Source organism: Salmo salar, chromosome ssa09 (assembly GCF_905237065.1).
Source record: "Salmo salar chromosome ssa09, Ssal_v3.1, whole genome shotgun sequence".
NCBI classification, from domain to species: Eukaryota; Metazoa; Chordata; class Actinopteri; order Salmoniformes; family Salmonidae; genus Salmo; species Salmo salar.
Genome location: NC_059450.1, coordinates 66,976,615 through 66,986,267, shown reverse-complemented (window position 1 = coordinate 66,986,267; position 9,653 = coordinate 66,976,615). Strand labels below are relative to the sequence as shown.

The 9,653-nt window shown below is 42.1% G+C and overlaps 1 protein-coding gene across 1 annotated transcript in view; it reads left to right on the top strand.

Annotated features, from left to right (window-relative positions):
• The first annotated feature begins 296 nt into the window (after positions 1-296).
• LOC106611655 (catenin delta-1) overlaps positions 297-9,653 on the top strand; it is a 34,672-nt gene continuing 25,315 nt past the window's right edge. The window contains exons 1-3 of the mRNA XM_014212094.2: positions 297-404; positions 508-561; positions 2,552-2,632. The gene's annotated coding sequence lies outside the window, so the exon portion shown is untranslated. The remainder of the gene's footprint in view (positions 405-507; positions 562-2,551; positions 2,633-9,653) is intronic.

Sequence of the window (9,653 nt, the reverse complement as noted above, 5' to 3'; positions counted from 1 at the left end):
TTAACTCTGAGGTCCCGAGTTTCTGACATGGTGGTAATACGTTTAGGGTTTTAGTGTGCTTGTAACATCCAACACTTATGTATTTCGACTTGAGATACTCATTATTATTTTTCTTCTGCCCACTCCTAAAACCTATGAGCTAAAGACACCAAACGAACATTAGACAGCTTCAGACTAAATTACCTGAGAATCCTTTTGACACTTTCTACACCATAGCAATACAATTCAATGCATTCCAATGGCCAAAGACTTTTAATGGGGACATTTCTATTTGCAACTTCTCCCACACCTTATAGGGCTCCCGAGTGGCACAGCGGTCTAAGGCGCTGCATCTCAGTGCTCGAGGCATCACTACAGACACCCTGGTTCTGTACAGACACCCGGACACCCTGGTGATTGTCCGGGTTAGTAAAAAATAATTTGTTCTTAACTGACTTGCCTAGTTAAATAAAGGTTAAATGTTAAAAAAATAAAATGCTACACTCACCAAACTTTTACCCCCCTTAGACTACACAGTGTGTTTGGTGGCACCTAACCATTCTGATAGCTCCTCTGGTAAAGGTGAGATTACGAGTGTTAATAAATGTGTGCACAACAAACCGCTTTCCATTCAGATTCTCGATGGGTCTTTTGCCATTTGTTAGCAGCAACGGCAGATGTCATTACAGTAGGTGCATATCTTAAGTTCCATAGTGAACATGCAAATAATACAGCCCTATTAATGTCAACCAAAAACAGAATGAGCATCTGTACTTTTCACACAACCAAAAAGGTGTGTGTGACATTATATCCAGACTAATTGGTCAGAAGAGGTAGACGAGGCCATCCAGACAAGCTTGGTACGTGTTAAAGGGATATAAAATTAAACGTTTTCAACTTCATATTCAACATCTCCAGCAGAACCTCAACATGTGAAAATGGCAAGTTTCTATGTTTTGTAGTAAAAGACAGAGGAAGATGAGTGTTTCCAATGACATAATTGGTTAAAATCACACAATGCACACCGATGTCATTGTAAACACTTATCTGCCTCTTTTCTTTTTTTTACTACAAAACATAGAAACTCTCACTTTTCACATGTTGATGTTAGGGTGGTTCTAGAGATGAATATGAAGCTGACATTGTTTTGAAATGTCCCTTTTAAACATGGGGAGAATATCAAAACAGAATGACCATCTGTCACACAACCAATAAAGTGTGTGAGAGATGACATTTGATGGTTCCAATGTAGATGCGTTTAACCTCTGAACATAATGATCATGGGCTCACATAACCTTGACATCTGTCCCACTTTTTACCCCTCCCTCACCTAGACCTGGACTACTGCGTGTGTGTACTTACAGTATAACAGATGACTTGGTCAAAAGAGGGGGTAGAAGAGGCCACCCATACGAACAAGATATCTGTAAACATGGGGAGGATAAAGGCCTATTAATATCGAACAACCAGAAACAGAATGAGCGTCTGTCATTTCGTTTGTGTCCACTGCAGGCTGGGGGCATTTATCAGCCAGTGATCCTCTCATTTCTCCCTATCTCCTCATCCTTCCCTGCCTACTACTTTCCCTCTCTCCCCCTACTCTCCCTCTTTACTTTCTCTAGTGTGTGTGTGTTTGAGAGAGACATACACATGAGGGACAGGTGCCAAGCAACATTCCCCTCTCTTCCTCCTTAACTACATAGCTACCTAGAATACTTGCTAAAAGCAGTTAAATCCGCTTCATGTTTTTTTTTTTTACTTGCCACCATACTAATGAGTATTGCGATTCTGGTATCATCCCGGTCCTAGTGCTTGCTCCACAAAACTCTTTCCAGACGTCAAAACTTGTATACCCCTCGAGTTGATAGTCGACTCGTTTATGATTGGGGAAGACAACATCCCAAAATGGAAGAATGTGAAGGCAGTATTTTCAGGAGAGCACTGAAAGTGGTTGTCGTCTTCAGCTCTGCCCCAACCGAGGCCCCACTGTTACGTTGAGAACATTTTTAAGGAAGATATTCATTTTGTTTTTTTCTGGCTCAAAAAGGGGCTTAGGTGGTGGGTCGTGGCAGGGGGTGTGCCAATGAACGTGGTCGGACGTTGGCACAGACTTCAAATTTGTATTTTTTTCCACTGTTTGGACTTAGGCTCCCTGAAAGAAGAAGAGAAAAAAAACATGTAGGCGGTTTGGACTTAGGCGACCCCAAAAAGCACTTGGGCGTGCCGCCTAAGGATTACAATGTCAGAAAAATCCCTGATATTTATACCAACATTTCAATTTAATTCACATCATCAAAATATCATGATTTATAAAGAAAGCACCATTGTCAAACAGTAGAATTCTCACTCAGTGTCCAGATTTTGTCACGTGACCAAACACCTGATTTTAATAGCTAGCTAAGTGTTTTTTTTTGTTGTTTTTTAGTACCGTTTTTTTTGGCTAGTGCTTCCAGGGCAACTCATTCGTTTGACTAGCCACTCTGCAAGACTGAACTGTTTCACTTAGCCAGCTAATTACATGCTTCATTGACACTTTTGCTCATTAACTGGTAGCTTCTGTGTTCGTCTTTAGTACCTGAAGGGTGTTGACAACGGGCCTGTTTCAAACGAGGGGACCAACAAGCATACAGAGCTGACCACACCTGACACACAGGTAAGGGTATTGCTGGTTGAGTTGTCCCAAGTTTTCTCCCCGTGTGAAAGATTAGAAGATGAGTAAGAACAAGTTCTCCCTCTACCATTTTTAGTTAGAGGTGTTGGCTATGGCCTTTTTGTTGTTGCAATAACCAATTAGACAGAGTGCATATATATGGGGGATTGGAATTGATGCAGAGAATTAGATTGTGACTTCCATCAATGTATCTGCATTGTTAAAGCTTTTTCCCTGTCAGCTAACCTGTTGGGTGGGTCCTGGGTGAACTTGTTTTGTTAGGGAAAAGGTTGGGCGGGGTTAAATGTCGACATGTGGCTTGAATAAGAAGGATTCAATCCGCTACTGGACTGCAAATATTGACATTTGTATTTAATATCTAGCCGAGGAAGCCAGTTAAGTCACTGTTTGTTGATTGTTCACGTGATGGGAGGTTGGATGTAATTTGGGTATCTGTCGCCTGTTTGTGGGGTGCAGGTGTTCCTCGGGCTGTACAGTCAGTCAACAAGGGATCTCCTTGAGAGCTTCACTGTGATGCAGTGCAGGTGAAACAGGTGCTGCCTTCTAACCCTGTGATAAACAGGGCTTGTGTTTGTGTGGAGGGCACCTGAGTGGCTGTGTGTACAGTAACAAACTGTTTTGGTTGATGTGACGGTACTGAGATTGTTGATCTGCTACATGCTGTGTTTGTCTGTCCAGATGAGGTGTGTAGCCTGAAGCACAGCTTTTAACAGCTACGTTTGTGTATGTACACTGCACAGTGTTTTTGGGAGGTAAGTGGATTAGCAGTCTAATGCCCCAATCTCATTACCAGCCACACTCAATTAAACCAACGCAAATGACCTTACCCTGACTTATTGGCAAACACAGGTGCATATGACAGACGGGCACAGACATGTGTATTACCTTATGTCCCACCTTCTCAATCACTCTTTGTCCCTGGCCACTTGCTGAAATAGTACAGTAGAGTTTAAAACGTCACATAGGGCTGTGTTGTTTCAGATGGTGTGTACAGCCTAGTGAAAGCTGATGAGGGGACGACGGCTCATAGTAATGGCTGGATTCCGCTCCAGCCATTACCATGAGCCCGTTCTCCCCAATTATGGTGCCACCAACCTCCTGTAGTACAGCGTGCTGATGCTTGAAAGGGAGGCTCTATTCTCCAGACTAGGGTGAGTCACACTGACTGACTGCTGCAGAATCACAGGACGATATGACTTGTGGTGTACGAGCGCACAGATATTCTGTGTCATTGACCCTAAAACTGCGTTCAAAACAACTTGGAACTTGGGGGGGAACGAGCTCCGACTGGGGAAAAATCTGAAGTTCTGTCTTCTAGAGCTCGGACCTGAAGATCACTGGCGTCATGATTTGACCTCGTATTTTTCTGAGGTCCCCGTTGTTTTGAACGCGGCACAAAGCACTCTGCTTTACTGTCTGCTGACCTGGAGATGACATCACAACGTGGTCGGAGTAATGGTTGGCTGTTGCGGTCGCGTTGTATTTTTCTTCGTCTTATGGGATTTATAGATTTAGTCAACTTCCTCAATGAGTGCGAGGCAGGTTAGGGGGTGAAGGTGGAAGCCTCAAAAGCATAAATGGAAGCGAAAGAACAGTGACAGAAAAGTGGCAGTGAGAGAGCAAGGGATAAACCATACCTCATAGAACAAAACAAAATGGGTTCTAGTGGTTTACCATACAGTGTGGTGTTGTAGCCTTGTCCTCACTCATCCCGTAATGGAGTATCCATAACATCCTGTTTTTCAGGAAGGGCCTGTGAAGGGGAAAGGGGGGGTCAGACATGTTTTCATTGTTCACCGAAACTCGCGGCTGACTTCCGATAGGCTTCAAGGCTAAAATATCTGACTCTTTACTTGGAGGGTTGAATGCAGTGGTAGCCATGGTCTGAGTTTTAGTGGGGTTCCCCCACCCAACCAAGGAATGTTAGGATTTAAGCTCATTTACTGCATTTCTATACAATTTTAAAACTGTAAAATGCTAGTTGGAGAAGAGCATAAACCGACATTATCACATTGGTTCCTGTAGCTTCAGTCACCTCAGTCGATCTACAAACGCATAGCCTATTGGATATACAATTAACCACTACACATTAACTCACATTAAAGGAGAACTGATTTTGGCTCTTTTTTTTTTGGCTTGCTCTTCAGGAAATGCTGCTGGCCGTGACAGAAGCCACATGTGAGTTGGCTTGGGGGGGTGGTTTGATGTGGGTGTTTTGTCTGTATCCTTGCCACCAAGACACAGCCGTCTGTCAGAACCTTGCCTGCAGCTGTCTTGTCCCCCCCCCCCAACAGGGGGAGTTGGCAGTTGGGCAATATCTGAAACATGAACTGGTACTTCATATCTAACATCCAATTAGGTTCTATGTTTGAAGTTTAAACAGGTCAGATAAAACCTACCCAATTATGGTCAAATGACTGAAGCTGCCGTCTGCCCACTTCTACAAATGGACTGGAGATGCTTTAGCCGGAGTTCGTCAGTGACACATGGAATGAAAAGGGTGTTGCGATTACTGGACATTTGTGCCGTACTGTATTATTAGTAATAATCTCATTGTGGCTGACTCTTCCGTTCATAGGAATTGAATATACCTTTTAACTTAACACACACTACCTGTTGTAGTTGATCTGTAATCATTGCAGTTACTCGGGTCACTATCAGAGGCCTCATGAAGGCATCAACGGAGGAGGTGTCACAAGTGTACGTGTCTCATGACACTTTTATTCTGAAATCTTGCTGTGGAAAATGGCAAATGGATAAAATGATTTTTGGAGGTCGCTAAACCATTGCGATCACATTGCTGGGCATGTTATGCTCCTTATGGTAGGTCCCGGCATCCGTTCATAACAGGGGATCAGTCTGGTACCCAACTGTGCAGAATGCAGAAAAATAGGGTCAATGATGGTCATCATCCCTCAATTATAAACACAGCTCGAGCAATAGTGTAATGTCGTTTGGAAGCTAACTCTATCCTTTGCAGATGTAGACTGACTGACTAGTTCCAGATTAGATTTGATTCAGTTTGGTGCCCGCCGTTGCACTATGCAACCAGCTGTGACCTGTTTTGCTATGGCCCTGGGTTGGTTTGAGTTTGTTGCTGCTAGTTAGTACACTGTTGTAGTCAGACATGAGTTAGCTAGTACCACCATAGCTGCATCCAATATGTATTTGTGCCCTAGACATGAGTCGCACCTCGAAGGCTAATGTGACTGTTTCTTCTAAATTACACTAAGTTAGTGGCATGGAAATACGTTGACATTGCCAAAGTAGGCAAATAATAAGTAGGAAACAATTTTGCTATATGTCGTAAAATTTACTTTAGAGATGGCAATATTGCCATTACTGTTTCTAGCAAAGTTTGTCAAACACAGGTAGCAATGCTAATGTTAGCTAGCTAAAATATGGAGGTCCCATAAATCGTAGTTAGCTGGCTAAAGTTATACTGCATCTAAAGTCAATCTGGCAACATCACAATCATGACTAAAGGTTTTCCTACAAATTATTTGTCGCCTTTTGAAACGTTACCGTGTTTCCAAGCCAAAGCCTACCTCAATACAACTCGGATAACGTCAGCTATGCTACTGATGATGATTATTATTAAAATACACGTAACCAGCGGTCTGTGGTCTAGCTACCGGCATACTCGCCACCACTGGGGACCAACGATCTCCGACCACCTATTCTGCATGATAGGGTCCGTTGTTGGGAAGGCATCTTGCTGAAAAAATGCATTGCGTGGTCAGTCCGTATAGGGCTTTTCAGTCTCAAACGGCCGTGATCCTTTGAACCCGTTGGGGGGTTGGGGGGGGGGGCGACGAAACAATGGAGCCCCATTTGAATGAAGGGAAGCGACGTGGATGGGGGGGTTTGTATGTGGATCTTGGCAAAAGGAGGCTTGAGTTGGTGACTTAATTGTAATCCAAACCAATCTTTTTTATTTACTCGGGACTCACTCAGTTTTAGACCAGACTGACTTGATGACCAAAACTATCCTATTTACACTCAATTTTGACACTATAATTGGAGTTTCTGACTCATCAATGCCACAGGCCGTTTTTATAGGGATTAGTTGTTTTTAGGGCCAGTTACTCTAACTTGGCACAACGATTTTAAAACTGTAATTTACAGGCCCAATGCAGCCTTTTTGGGGGGTAAAATTGGTTAACAATTAAGTAGTGCTTTTAATTTATATAGAATGATCTCGGTGCATACAATAATAACCAAATAAAAAATGGGCACAACTAGACAGGGTAACTGACAAAGAACCCAGCTGATGCAACACGGTAGGACGCCAAGCAGCACACAGCTATCAACATAAATCCTTCCTAAAGAGAGGTCTTTAGGCCCGTTTCAAAGGAGCCCAGAGTCTGTGGTGCCTTCAGGTGGTCCGGTAGGGTATTCGAGGCAGGGGGCGGTCGAGCTAAAATGCATATATAAATAAAAAATTGGCTTGAAAACCACAATTGTTTTTCTATGCCACCAATTCCATTGGAACAAATTGTTTTACACTTTTTGTGTGACACTTCATCTACTTTTTAAGTAAATGCCTCCAGTAAACTTGTGCAATACGTTAGGAGGTGAAACAGATTGCGTTCTTCATTTCACTTGTCACATTATTTTACATTATGAAGCTTACTATAGTTCCCCAGAACAGTTGAGCCAGTCACGTGTTTAAGTAAATAGCACAACGGGAGAAAGCGGGAGCATGGGTAAGATTACATTTTTTGGGGCTTCAATAGTGATCAGGAACGTGCAACTATAGTTTCCTTTCACATAAAATACATTAGTGCAACACATTTTGGCAGAAAATAGCTTTGTCATCAATGACAAGAAGTGCAACGCTGTTTGGCTGGCAGCCACACAAGTGAGTTTATAATGACAAAGCAAGGTATTTTTTTCAAAACAATACAAGGCCATTTCTGTTTATCATAGAAAAAATGTAGGCAGCTACATTCCCTAATGTTTATTCTTGCATTTTACCGGAGAAGAGTAGGGGGGGGAGTAGCTATATCAGAGTTGTCTGCTGATAGAATGCCTTTTAGTAAGATTCTAATCTGAGTGGAGCAGTGACACTGAAGCACAAAATGTCTGATGCCGAGCAGAAATTACAATAAGAAGCATTTTAGATCTTTGTTTACAAAACGCAGCAAGATATTTCTTACGCGTTTTTATCTTTTCCTGCGTGAAAAATGAAGAATTCTGCGTTTACGTGACAAGTTTAACTTGCTAGTTGTCTAAGTAAGTGGCTGAATTAATAAGGTGACGGGGCATCATATTGTTTTAGCTTTCTGCTGTGTTTGAGAAGTCAAACCCCTTTGGATGAGTTATCTGTACAGCTGCCACTGCCATCTTGATTTCCTTGCGTTCTTTTTCTCCTCTCCGTTCTCGGCCGCCAGCTCCTCCATCTTCTCTGAGCGTGGCAGGCCAGTTGTCCTAATCGACTCGACACAGTGTGTACACATGATGCTCCAGACCCAGTACTGTTCTTCCTTCAGACAAGCATGGTTCAAAACTTTGTTCATTTGCACAATGTCTTTAGTTCACATTCACGTGTAAATGTCCAAACTCACCAAAGATTGCATTCAGAATTTCATATATATATATATATATATAATATAATACCAGTCAAGTTTGGACACACCTACTCATTCAAGGGTTTTTCTTTTCTTTTTACAATTTTCTACATTGTAGAATAATAGTGAAGACAACAAAACTATGAAATAACACATGGAATCATGTAGTAACCAAAAAAAGTGTTAAACAAATCTAAGTATATATTTTTTTAGATTCTTCAAAGTAGTCACCCTTTGCCTTGATGACAGCTTGACACACTCTTGGCATTCTCTCAACCAGCTTCACGAGGAATGCTTTTCCAACAGTCTTGAAGGAGTTCCCATATATGCTGAGCACTTGTTGGCTGCTTTTCTTTCATCACTCTGCGGTCCAACTCATCCCAAACCATCTCAATTGGGTTGAGGTCGGGTGATTGTGGAGGCCAGGTCATCTGTTGCAGCACTCCGTCACTCCTCCTTGGTCAAATAGCCCTTACACAGACTGGAGGTGTGTTTTGGGTCATTGTCCTGTTGAAAAAGAAATGATAGTCCCACAAAGTCCATTGCTTGTGTTTCTTGGCCCAGGCAAGTCTCTTCTTCTTATTGGTCTCCTTTAGTGGAGGATTCTGCAGCAATTTGACCATGAAGGCCTAATTCTCCTCTGAACAGTTGATGTCTGTTACTTGAACTGAAGCATTTATTTGGACTGCAATCTGAGGCTGGTAACTCTAATGAACTTATCCTCTGCAGCAGAGGTAACTCTCTCCATCTTCCTTTCCTGTGACGGTCCTCATGAGAGCCAGTTTCATCATAGCGTTTGGTTTATGCGTCTGCACTTTAAGAACTTTTAACGTTTCTTGAAGTGTTCCGGATTGACTGACCTTCAAATAATGGACTGTCATTCCTCTTTTCTTATTTGAGCTGTTCTTGCCATAATATGGACTTGTCACAACACAACTGATTGGCTCAAACACATTAAGGAAAGAAATTCCACAAATTAATTTAACATGACACACCTGTTAATTGAAATGCATTCCAGGTGACTACCTCATGAAGCTGGTTGAGAGAATGCCAAGAGTGTGCAAAGCTGTTATCAAGGCAAAGGGTGGCTACTTTGAAGAATCTGAAATATAAAATATATTTGGATTTAACTGATTTTTTTGGGGTTACTACATGTAACTGATTCCATATGTGTTATTTCATATTGTGATGTCTTCACTATTCTACAATATAGAAAATAGTCAAAATAAAGAACCCCTGAAATGAGTAGGTGTCCAAACTTATGACTGGTACTGTATGTATGACTTAGCTGGATTGCCTGTCTTGCAATTTTCTTTTTCTTTGTTTGCCCTAGTTTGCATATTTAGCTAGCAGCCTCTATGGAAATTCGCTATTACTTGTGCTAATCTTGTTAGCATTCTGGTTCTGGGCGTTTCTTTTCAGGTTTCTTT